This window comes from Tachypleus tridentatus, chromosome 10, assembly GCF_004210375.1.
Source record: "Tachypleus tridentatus isolate NWPU-2018 chromosome 10, ASM421037v1, whole genome shotgun sequence".
Classification (NCBI taxonomy): Eukaryota; Metazoa; Arthropoda; class Merostomata; order Xiphosura; family Limulidae; genus Tachypleus; species Tachypleus tridentatus.
Window position 1 is genome coordinate 132,595,435 of NC_134834.1, and position 12,120 is coordinate 132,607,554.

Sequence of the window (12,120 nt, forward strand, 5' to 3'; positions counted from 1 at the left end):
ACACACGTATCGCGCTTCACTTCTTTTTCCATGGGCAGTACAAACTCTGCAGGTTCTGGCAGGAAATTTATTTTCTTCCTGCAGATGAAATAAACACTTTATGTGGAGGCTCTTCTTGTACCTTCAGATGATGGACCGGGTTTGTTCTTCTCTAATTTCAGTCAGCCTTCTTTCTCTTTGTCAGTAATCCATTCTCTTGCCACAGAAAGGAAGAACTGCGTACATTGTATTTATTTCTGTTGATTCAGAGCTTTTTAGATTGTATACGAATTGAAAAGGCCGCAATTTATTAGATAAAGTACTACCGTTTTTATCCATTTCATTGTTTTTCTGAGAATGGTGTAGTATGAGAGGTACTAATTAGCACGATCAACACCTTTCATCTGGGCATTGTATTGGAAAACGTACACAGTTTGTTTTATTTTACTTCTTCTCCAGTTATTTTTTCTTCCCTTCGGTAGAAACAAAAAATCATGGATGGTAGAAACCATTCTCATTCCTCTCTTGTCTTTCCACAGGAAACCGAGAACATGAACATTACTTTGTTTACGAAAAGCCGTTTCACCTTTTTTTTTCATTGTTGAAGCTTCAGTCTTTGTGGCAACTATCTATTTGCTTTGGTTGTCCCATAAACTCTTGGTTTGTATTCGAGGAACAGGTTTTCATTAGAAGCACTGTTGTATTAACTGTCCTGATATACTTGGTGCCACAATTCAAGATTGGAAGCAAAACCGAAAGAATAGTTTCCTCCAATTTTCCCCCTCATCAGTATAAATTTCCATGTTGTAAGTATAACCTGTGTCCCTCTCACACACCATTCTCATCAGCAGGTCATATTTTATAATTTTTGCAAGTTTCTACGTTCGGATTCTTAGACGTTTTCTCTATAGAATCATGTCCTCATTCAATAACACCTGTCTCTTTGTTTTGTAAAGTGTTCTGAATGTATTGAGAAAATAATCAAGTACTGATTGAATTGTGAATTGTCTGCCTGAGGACTCGTCCATTTTCTGATTATCGTTGAAATACCAAAATGTCTAAATTTATTCAAATCTGTTTCGGCTGATTGTCTGCTAAAATACTGGGCTAGTGAAAAGGCGATTTGTTGACCAATAATCTTTCCATTTACATTTTCTTGTTTGTTCCATTAGTAGAATAACGCCTGGAAATTTTCTCATGTCCTTAAGTGTAACTTTAGATCATTGAACTCTTTTCTTCGTAGTTTTATTATGCGAGGTGCACATTTCCTGAGAAAATATTTCTAACAAGTTATCATCAAACATTAAACTTGTCACGGCAGCAATAATTCAGGATTCGAGTGGAGTTTAGTGATTCCTAAATTTCCTTCAAACATTTTTCTCAAGTTCGGTGGAATATCTTCTTCTGGCCAATTATCATTATCACAACAGAAAACCAAATCACTAACATGAACACTTCAAGAATCATCATTATTTTCTGATTCAGAATCAGTTAAGGGCGCAACAACATCTTTGTAGCTAGAGTCACTGTCAGAGTGAGCCACATCAGAATCTTTATCTTCACTTGGAAAATCTGACAAATTACCATCAAATAGTTCAGTAATTATCTGATATTTACTCAACGCGTTACGTTTTCTGCGAGAAGCCCTTTGTAAAAGTATGGGTATTGTGGGCGAAAATAATAAAAGTCAGAACCGTCCAAAACAAAATAAAACGCTCTTCACGAAACATGAGTAAACACCTAATTCGTCTGCACTGTGCTAACAAATAATTTTACTATTTATGTAACACATGTATAGTACTCTCGACATTTAGAACTGGACATTGATCATCTACGTACTACTGCACGTAAAAACTGTAACAAAATCATAAAAACATATTTTAACATAGAACATTAGGTGTTTGGGTGTTCAAGCTAGCTTTACCAGATTCCGAAACAGACAGACGTGGAAAGTTTTCCAGGTGATAGAAATTATTGCAGACAAACATTGTCTAACAAAAGCTCAATGCTATATTATCACTACTATTTAGCCAAAATATTTTCTAATGGAATATATCGACAAATGCAATTCTATTACTTATCTTTATTTAACCTAATCATATTTTTTCAGACACAACATCGTACATGTTAGATTTAAACCTTTCCAATATATCATCCGTAATCACACATTTGACACAGCACATGCCTTTCATCACCATAATTGTGCTAGAGCACACAGCAGCATCGAGAATCTGAAGTAAAATTGACACATGAGACTTGGTTGAAGGATTTTTTGACAACTGCATTACGCAGAGGGCTAATGCATACAGTGCCAATTTTTTGCAAAGCTTGTTTCCCATGGTAATTTAATACTTGTAGATTCAAGTCAAAAGCACTGCATAAAAATTTGAAATTCTTCATTCCATACATGCATGACAGTTTTCAATCACATTTAGATCTTTTGTAAGAAGGTAGCCAAGCGGAAGCTGAGTGACTGGGAGTCGTGCAGTTTGAGAAAGTAATTTTGAGGAGTGGAGTCCACTGATGCCCTGGAAATAACTTTATTAACAGGAAGACGCTTCTCAGTGAAAGAGAAGATCCTGGCAGCATTACTTCATTTTCTGCACAGCAGCAAAGAAGCTGAAGTTCGCTTGATGGTCCTTTGCTTATTGTTTTGATTTTCGCGCAAAACTACTCGAGGGCTATCTACGCTAGCCGTCCCTAATTTAGCAGTGTAAGACTAGAGGGAAGGCAGCTAGTCATCACCACCCACCGCCAACTCTTGGGCTACTCTTTTACCAACGAATAGTGGGATTGATCGTAACATTATAACACCCCCACGGCTGAAAGGGCGAGCATGTTGGTGCGACTGGGATTCGAACCCGCGACCTTCGGATTAGGAGTCAAATGCCTTAAAGATGAATTTTCAACAAATTTAATAATTGCCTTAGAAACTGTACTTTGGTTAGGTATAATTTCTGTGCGGTTGCCATATTTTTAAACACTTTAGTTTTTGAGCAAAAAATGAAACAAAGTATACGGGTCCTCGAACTCAAGTTTCTCTCGGTCGTTCGGCTGTTTCCGTGACGCTTTACAACTATGACGTAATAGTTGCCAAACACACTTCGTTGCGCGCCGACCATTGTGTTCCTTTTAGTGCTGGTGCTTTATGTAAATATATCGGTGCTTTTTTCGGATTACATTCTTTGTAAAACTATTTATTGTCTTGATATTGCTACTTTATGTTTGTTTTATGATAACATGGTTTACTGCGTTGCTTATGGTTGTAAAAACGCTTCGGCATCGGGCAAAAGCTTCTTTTCGTTTCCGTGGCGACAGTGGGTGTGGATGGTCAATTGAAAAAAACTGGACTCCTTCACACCATGCAAAGCTTTGTCAAAATCACTTTGAACGCCCATGTTTTGTGTCGGATCCCACTGTTTTGGATTCCGTGGGTTTCAAGCCAGGCAGTTTGAGACTGAAAAAAACATCGGCAGTGGATAGGATCGCCCCACTATTTTTCCTCGTGTAGAGCTGAGGACTGATCTTAGCCTGCAGCGTACAGGTTCCACCCCTTTAAAGCCATCCCTTGCCATCACAAAAAGAACAAACTTAAAGGTATGTGTGTAGTATAAAGCGATAAACAATAACTAGTATGATATAATAGTTTAAAAAGTACAAGTTTTTGAAGAATGTAACTAGACATTCACATTTCTCATTCATAAGCGTGTTTTGCAGTTGTGGCACCTGAAAGTCAGTGAAACCTTGATTTCCTAGTCTAGATAGTGGACAAATATATCCCAAATAGAGTATATTCCAAGTTTAAAAGCTGGTAGATCATTCTGTAGATATTTTTGCATAATTTTTAAATATGGAAAAGTTTGAAGAATTCCATTTTTCAAATTTAATATTTCAAGATAAATTAACTATTCAGACTGCTACATCTAGTTTGATTATATAGAGAGAATTATAACGTATAATTGAAATTCATTTTGTTACGAGTCACGTTATGGTACAATGATTGTGGAAGGGCCGAGTATTAGTTACCATAGTCGGCAAAGTACATACAAATAAAACCCAGTCTGTGGTACCAATAATTTATAAACACCAGACAGGTTTCGAGATGCTTAAAATTGCACGTGAAATAATACAGTCCATATTTGTTGTCATGACTTAGGCTTACCATTTTTCCACTGGAGGTATAACCGACTCGCAATCGGCCTGGGCGCTATCAGTATCACTCACAGTTCCACGAGCGAGAGTAGCTAGAACTTGTCAGATCTGTGTCAAAAGTAACTGTTCTAGGTTCGTTCAGAGTAGATTCGAATTGATATGGCGCTACTCGACACTGTTCAGAACACAAAGTCAAAACAGACTCCGCCTCTGTTTCTCCATATGCACTGGCCATGTTTATTTACATTCAACGCGCTGGCATTGGCGGTTTGTTTGGCAACTATTACGTTACAGTACTTTTCCTTGCGGCAAACGTAAAAACTAGAACGTTCGGATTACCGCTCGGAAAGGGCTTTTTCTGCACCAAGTTCTATGTTTCATTTATGAAAAATGTGAACCTGCAATATTAATCAGTATGAGTAGTTCTTTTGATTGCAAAGTTTTCTTTTTTCTGTAAAATTCACCTTTAACACGTTTGCCCATGCCGGGCCGATGGTCCTTTGCAATAACGAACAAATTTACTGATAAATTGTGCTTCAAAGTCAGTCATTGCTAATGAGAGTGTTTGGCCTTGTTTGTTGAAGATCCTTGACTTTAATGTTCTGCATGCTAATTATTTTAAAAATAAAGTAATTAGGTTATTTGCATCAGATTTTACCAAATTTTGTCTCGTGTCGCAGTTCATCTCTACCAAGAGCTTTGATAACGTTTGATTCAAGCACATCAAGGAACAGGAGAAAACAGTAATACTTTATAGAGGAAACAAGTATTATCCCGTTGAACGACAGTAATGTAACACATAAGAGTAATGGATACAACAATAGCGATAGCCTAGACCATTGTCCTTGTTCAACAACATTATTTAATATTTTTCCTATCATTTACTGTGACTTCAATCTCTGTCCAAATCATAACATAAAAATAAATACCACAACTAGAATTTAAAAACAACAAACAACCAAAGCATCAAGAAATATTTAACAGAATTTGCGGATAGCTGTACAAATATTGATAACTAGTACAATACAATCACGGAGTGCTTATAACATTCAGCAGACACATGTCCAAAACTCTAAACCTGACAGATGGGTGCCTCATGAACGCAGTCAAAGAACGCCAGGAAATTAGAAAACTCTGTATAAATACAAGAAACTCTCAATTAAAAATCAAATTTCACGCTCTAAGAAATGAAATCAAATTACTTAAAATAAAAAATGCGACGATTTCTATACAAATTAACATATATGTAGGTCCAAAAGACTGGTAACTACATTTTAAATTATTTACATAAAGTGCTAAAAATAAACATACATACAATAATACTCAGGATGACGAAAAGACTCGAAAAGCAGAGGTCTTTAGAAAACATCTATAACATATATTTGTTTTTTGAATTTCGCACAAACCTACTTGAGGGCTATCTGCGCCAGCCATCCCTAATTTAGCAGTGTAAGACTAGAGAGAAGGCAGCTAGTCATCACCACCCACCGCCAACTCTTGAGCTACTCTTTTACCAATAAATAGTGGGATTGACCGTCACATTATAACACCCCCACGGCTGAAAGGGCGAGCATGTTTGGTGCGACCGAGATTCGAACTCGCGACCCTCAGATTACGAGTCGAACGCCTTAACCCACCTGGCCATGCCGGGCCAGAAAACATATATTTACAACACCAAATGAGTCAATGAGAAATAATTTTTGAGGGTATAATGATCAAAATCACTTTTCCCCTTGTCTTTACCTTTCTTTGTTTAAAACTAGAAGATTCCACACGTCAAATTTTTTTTTTTTTTTTAAATAAGAAAATGTTTTAGAATAACTAGCTGAGGTATCGTATCCTGGACGGAAGTTATACTAATTAATGATTAATGAGAGGTTATCTTAGGACACGAAAAGTTGTTTCCGTTGTTTATATAATTAAAAAAACACCCATAAAAATAGCAAAACACAAAGTGTGAAACCGTATATTTCAATGTATCTTGTCATGGATCCAACAAACCTTCATGGAAAATTTGGTGAAGATCCATTAATATTGACGAAGTAGTGGTAAAAAAACGCAAAATTCAAAATTAAAAATATTTGTGTATTATCCATGGAACCCCAATACCCTGCGAAGTATTTACTTGAACATACAACAGACAGTACTATTGTGTTTCTATAGATGGCGCCAGTGCATTATATCTGTGTGTGAGGTAAATTACGTGGTATGTGTATTTTGAGAATGGAGAAAAATAAAGTTTTCTTTGACGGTAAATGGAGGCGAAACGAGAAAGTTGTGACCCTTATTGCAAATCTACATGCACACAAGATAAAAATTCTTGGTTGCACATCGCGTGTTAAAATGGTTTTCCAGTATCATTCAAGCAAGATTTCTATCATTGTATGGTATTGACACAGTAAAAGTTCCTTCTGTTAGTTGAATACCTGGATTTATATCTTTTTTTGCAAAAAATTGAAATTATATTTGAAATAGAATAGTTATTAGTGTTTTATCTGTGGAATAACAACTTTACTAAACAACAAACAGTCATCGTTTAATTCCAAAAGGGTTAATTTTACAAAATATGTTATGATATATCAATACTGAAAGGTAGATATTTATTACATGCAAACAGTTATGAGTATATTATAAACTTTCGGAATGTGTATAGTCTCTTTTGAAAAAACTCTCTAGTGGATCACCGGAACTTCTACAGACTTACAACGCTAAAAACCGCGTCTTGGTACTCATGGTGGGTACAGCACAGCTAGGTCATTGCTTAGGTTTGTGCGTAACTATTAAAAAACTTCAGAAAACAGAGTTCTATAAATATCAACAATGAGCGCTTAGAAAACTGAAAAGAAAAACGATTTTACCCATAGTGGCCTAACTACTGGTAAAAGGTCTTAAAACTTCCCATTCATTACAACTCGTTGAATCTTTACAGGTATATACTGCTTAGAATCAGTAAATAAACTCCATCAAAGTACTATTTAAATATTACTTGATTTGCTTTTTGCAAGTTCAAATCCCGCCATCGCACGTGCTTACCCTTTAGGAAATGAGTGTGCTTATAATGTGAGGATCAATTCAATTATCGGCTGGTAAAGAGTAGCCTAACAGTTGTTGTTAGGCGGTGTTTGATTAGCTGTCTTATCTCTAGTCTATCACTTCAAAATGATAAAAACTAGTGCAGATAGCCCTCGAATAGTTTTGCGTGAAATTCAACAATAATAAACTTATTCAAAAATATGAAAAAGCAGCTGAATTTACGTGAAAATTGACCGTAGTGTGAAATACAGACATATTTGTAAAATATCTCGTTACTATGGGTATTTTAAACAAGTCACAAATAAAGAAAGCATTGCATACCTCAAACAGCTCTTTAAAATACCTTTCGCGCAGATACTTTGTTTTTCACGCATCAATATACAAAATGAGCTGTCTTTTCTCACAACGAGTACCGAAACCCGATTTTACCAGTGTGAGCCCTCCGATTTACTGCTGAACCACTTGGAAATCATACACATTTTCATCAATATGTCACCAGATGGCAGAAAAAGAACGAAATATGTGTGTGCGTGTGCTTTTCTTATAGCAAAAGCCACAGCAGGCTTTCTGCTACGTCCATCGAGAGGGGGTCCGGCCAAGGCCAAATGGTTAAAACACTCGACCCGTAATCCGAGGGTCACGGGTTCAAATCCCCGTCACACCAAACATGCTCTCCCTTTCAACCGAAGAGGCGTTATGTTACGGTCAATCCCACTATTCGTTGGTAAATGAGTAGCCCAAGGACTGATGGTAGGTGATGATGACTAGTTGCCTTTCCTCTAGTCTTACACTGCTAAATTAGGGACGGCTAGTGCAAACAGCCCTTAAGTAGCTTTGCGCGAAATTTAAAACAAGCCAAACCATTCAGGGAGCTCGTTTCCTCTCAATGTCATGCTGTCTCTCCACTGGGGCATCTAGAAATGGGATTTTTCAGTGCTCTGCCCACCGTGGGTATTGAAACCTGACTTATAGAGCTATAAACCATTAGACTTACTGCTGAATCACTAGGGAGAAAAAGTTCTGCATGTTTTGTGCACGTAACAATCGTCTTTGTAAGATGTGTTTTATTCAGGTTTTATCACATATTTGCATCGGATGATTTATTTAATACGCAAAATTATCGAAATCTAAAAAATATCAACTTAACAGAAACTTGTGCGTTACGTATATAGAACTAAACAAAATTGTTTTGTAGTTGCCGAATACCTATATCGCATATTTTACTTCCTTACAGTAAAAAAGATGAGTGCATTATATTAAAACTATTTCGGTGTGTGTGTGTTTTCTTATAGCAAAGACACGTCGGGCTATCTGCTGAGCCCACCGAGGGGAATCAAACCCCTGATTTTGCGTTGTAAATCCGAAGACATACCGCTGTACTAGCGGGGGGCAACTATTTCGGAGCTCACCACATCGCTACAGTCCATATCTGCATGTCCTTTCATACTTTATCTGAGACCATGCATTTGAACCATAGTCTTTCAGTATGGTTTTCTTACAAAATGTTCTGTCTTATGGCGCTGTTATATCAAAAAATACACTACTACTCCTTGCAAGCATTCCATAGTCTATCTAGTGTACAGAGACGACGGTTTCCCAGCACCTGTTTCAACACTTTGGTTACACAAAGATCCATAGAAAAATTTACCAGTATGTTTCTTGTGTTTTTTTTTTATGGAGTAACATGGATACCTGTTACATTATTTAGCTGCTTGGAGTATGCAACAGTTTAACAGGTAGTCCTAGAAGAAACTTATGCGTATATTGCTTATGTTAATTTTTCTCTTTTTCTTTTTTACGGAAATCCTTTTTGATGATGTTGCGTATTGGTGCCTAGGCCACATAGATATATTTTACATCTGACCTTTGTGTCTATTAATTCTCATCTGTTACAAGACTCTGCAATTTGTTCACTATGGCTAAGGTATGATTTGTTCCAGGTATATTTCTGGATGAATCTTTTGCACAGAGTTGGTCCACGTTTCTTTGTTTTTTCAATGCTATTAATTACAAAGAATATTCCTATCTAAAAAAATTTAAATCCTCAATCGGAACACATCTTTGTGATCTGAATCTAGAAATACTTTCAACCGAAAGAGCCGTCAAATACATTTCCCAAAAGCAATAAATTTCAAGTGACTACCTACGAACACCAAACAATACTCAAATTTAGTTCTGATACATTCTGTTCTACCACGACTTTATTCCAGCTTGTTGATCAGCATTTTCAGAATTCAACAATCTGCATACACTTTAGATACAACAACAATATTTTTTTATGTAGAATTTTAATTCAAAACCTGATGAACTCGATCTAAGTCAGATGTGAGTTAATTTAGCCCTTTGTATTATACTCTCTATTGTAACTCAATCACGGACATTACAGTTTCATTGTATATTTGTATTGTTTCCAACATCACTCTGAATGTGAGATTATTTTGAAACTACCCCAAGGAACAGGACCACTTCCGGATTTTTATAAACTAGTATAATTAGTTACGCTCAGAGAGAATGTAGAATGCGAAAGCAATTTTCATGGTTCATTTTCATCACTACAGAAGTCGTGGTGTGTAGTTTTATCTGCCTTTAAAGTAACACTGCAATCTCTCACGTTGTATATTTTATTTTTAACCCTTAATCAAATATATAATTCAAACAATTTAGTTTGTTTTAAAACAATAGTTTTATTTCTATCAAATTCACGATTTCATTTTCTTTAACCTATAACAAAATTTATTTCTTTAACATATACCCTTATAATACCTGTCATATCATGGCTATTTATTGTTTCCAGTGTAACGAACCAGGCTTGACCTATTGCTTAGCTTGCCGGACTCTGAATCTGAGGATCTATGACTCGTGTCTTTTTGCTACAAAATCATGCTCCGAATTTTGAGGACACGGACTTGTTAAAATAGTGACTGTCAAATCCCACACCTCGATTAGTATAGACAAAGAGTTGGAGTTAGGTGCTGTTGACTAACTTCTTTCTCCCTAATCTAACACTTCAAATTATAAGTGATTAACACAGATATTCATTGTGAGTCTTTTTGCGAATATTCAAAACCAACAAACAAACCAATCATTGTAACAATTGTTTAGTTCTGTGGTTAGCCAACTGCCCATTCAAGAGTGTTATTTTATGCTTTTTGCTTTTATGATTAAATAAAATATTTGATGCTAACAAAACAATTCTAACTCAACTCATATTATATCAAAATTGTTTAAAGTGTAGACATTAATTAATTTAATGGACATTTTTTGCTACATTCTAAAAATAGCTAGGTGTTAAGTATCAGATCAGTTAAAAACTAAATATTTTTAAAGTCTATTAGTAACAGGAAATGCACTTCATCTATTTTAAACAATTATTGTTGTGTGTACGCATTTTAGAAGCTGACGAAGAATGATTACAATTATACTCGTCACAAAACATTAGTATTAGACCTATTACATTTTTAAACACTGTATTCTTCATCAAGTCCCTTAGAGGTTTTTGTTATAGCCATTGTCGATGACGCACTTCGCTCAATCCAGAACTCTTTAGGTCGGCTGGGATAGGACAAACTCAACGTAAGCAGTCGTGATTTTTTACCATATATTTTCGAAATATTTTGTAAGCGTTACAGGATTTATAATTTAAACAGTTGCATTTTATAAGTGTCAAATACCTGAATATAGGGTATTATTTTATGCTGTGTGAGTGAAAATATTATCATTATGTTTTTCTATGTTGAGTTTGTTCGTTTGCCTTTACATAGAGTTTACATTTAGCTTGCACATTTGTAAAATTAGTCATTGTTTCTGGTTGTCAATAAAACTGGTGATAGTTCCCAACACAAAACATTGTAATAAAAAAGTTAACAGTTTTAAAGATTTAATTGAGATTACAACCATTTTGTGATTGAAAATATCTCAATAAATCCATAGTCTGTAATTACAGAGTGAGGTCAAAGTTTACGGAATATGAGAGTTCATTTTGTGTTGTAAAGTTGTAAATAGCTGTTAAATTGTTTGTTTGTTTGTTTGTTTTAGAATTTTAACATATAAAGCTATGCAAGAGGTAACTATGGATAACTACAAAAAAGACAGTTGGTCAATAGCACTCACCGCCAGTTCTTCGGTTACTCTTATCTGACCTAAAAGTGTAGTCTATCCGTCACTCTTACAGAGGCCCGGCATGGCCAGGTGGGTTAAGGCGTTCGACCCGTAATCTGAGGGTCGCGGGTTCGAATCTCTGTCGTACCAAACATGTTCGCCCTTTCAGCCGTGAGGGCGTTATAATGTAATGGTCAATCCCACTATTCGTTGGTAAAAGAGTAGCCCAAGAGTTGGCGGTGGGTGGTGATGACTAGCTGCCTTCCCTCTAGTCTTACACTGCTAAATTAGGAACGGCTAGTACAGATAGCCCTCGAGTTGCTTTGTGCGAAGTTCATAAAAACGAAACAAACAAACACTCTTACGGCGTACTTACGGTCCTAAAGTGAACTATGAGCTTTGGATTCACAGTCCAGTTGTGCTAACCACTAAGTTACGTCTAGCCTTAGCAATAGCACTTGTGAAGAAAAGTTTTGTTTCTTGTTATGTAATACTATAGTGACCTTGTACTTTCACTTTCAGGCTCTTTTAAGTTATCTGGTGAAAATGTATAGTCCACGTAATCATAATAATTTACCTTATTTCCTTCTTTAACGATTCTACAAACTTGAACACCTGTACGCTTCTATAAATTGTTGTAGGTCTGCATTACAATTGATATTAACAAATGTTAAAAAAAAATTACTTCTAATAATTAATGCTTATTTGTTTTTTTTAAATTTCGCGCAAAGCTACTCGAGGGCTATCTGCACTAACCGTCCCTAATTTAGCAGTGTAAGACTAGAGGGAGGCAGCTAGCTAGTCATCACCACCCATCACCAACTCTTGGGCTACTCTTATACCAAGGAATAGTGGGAT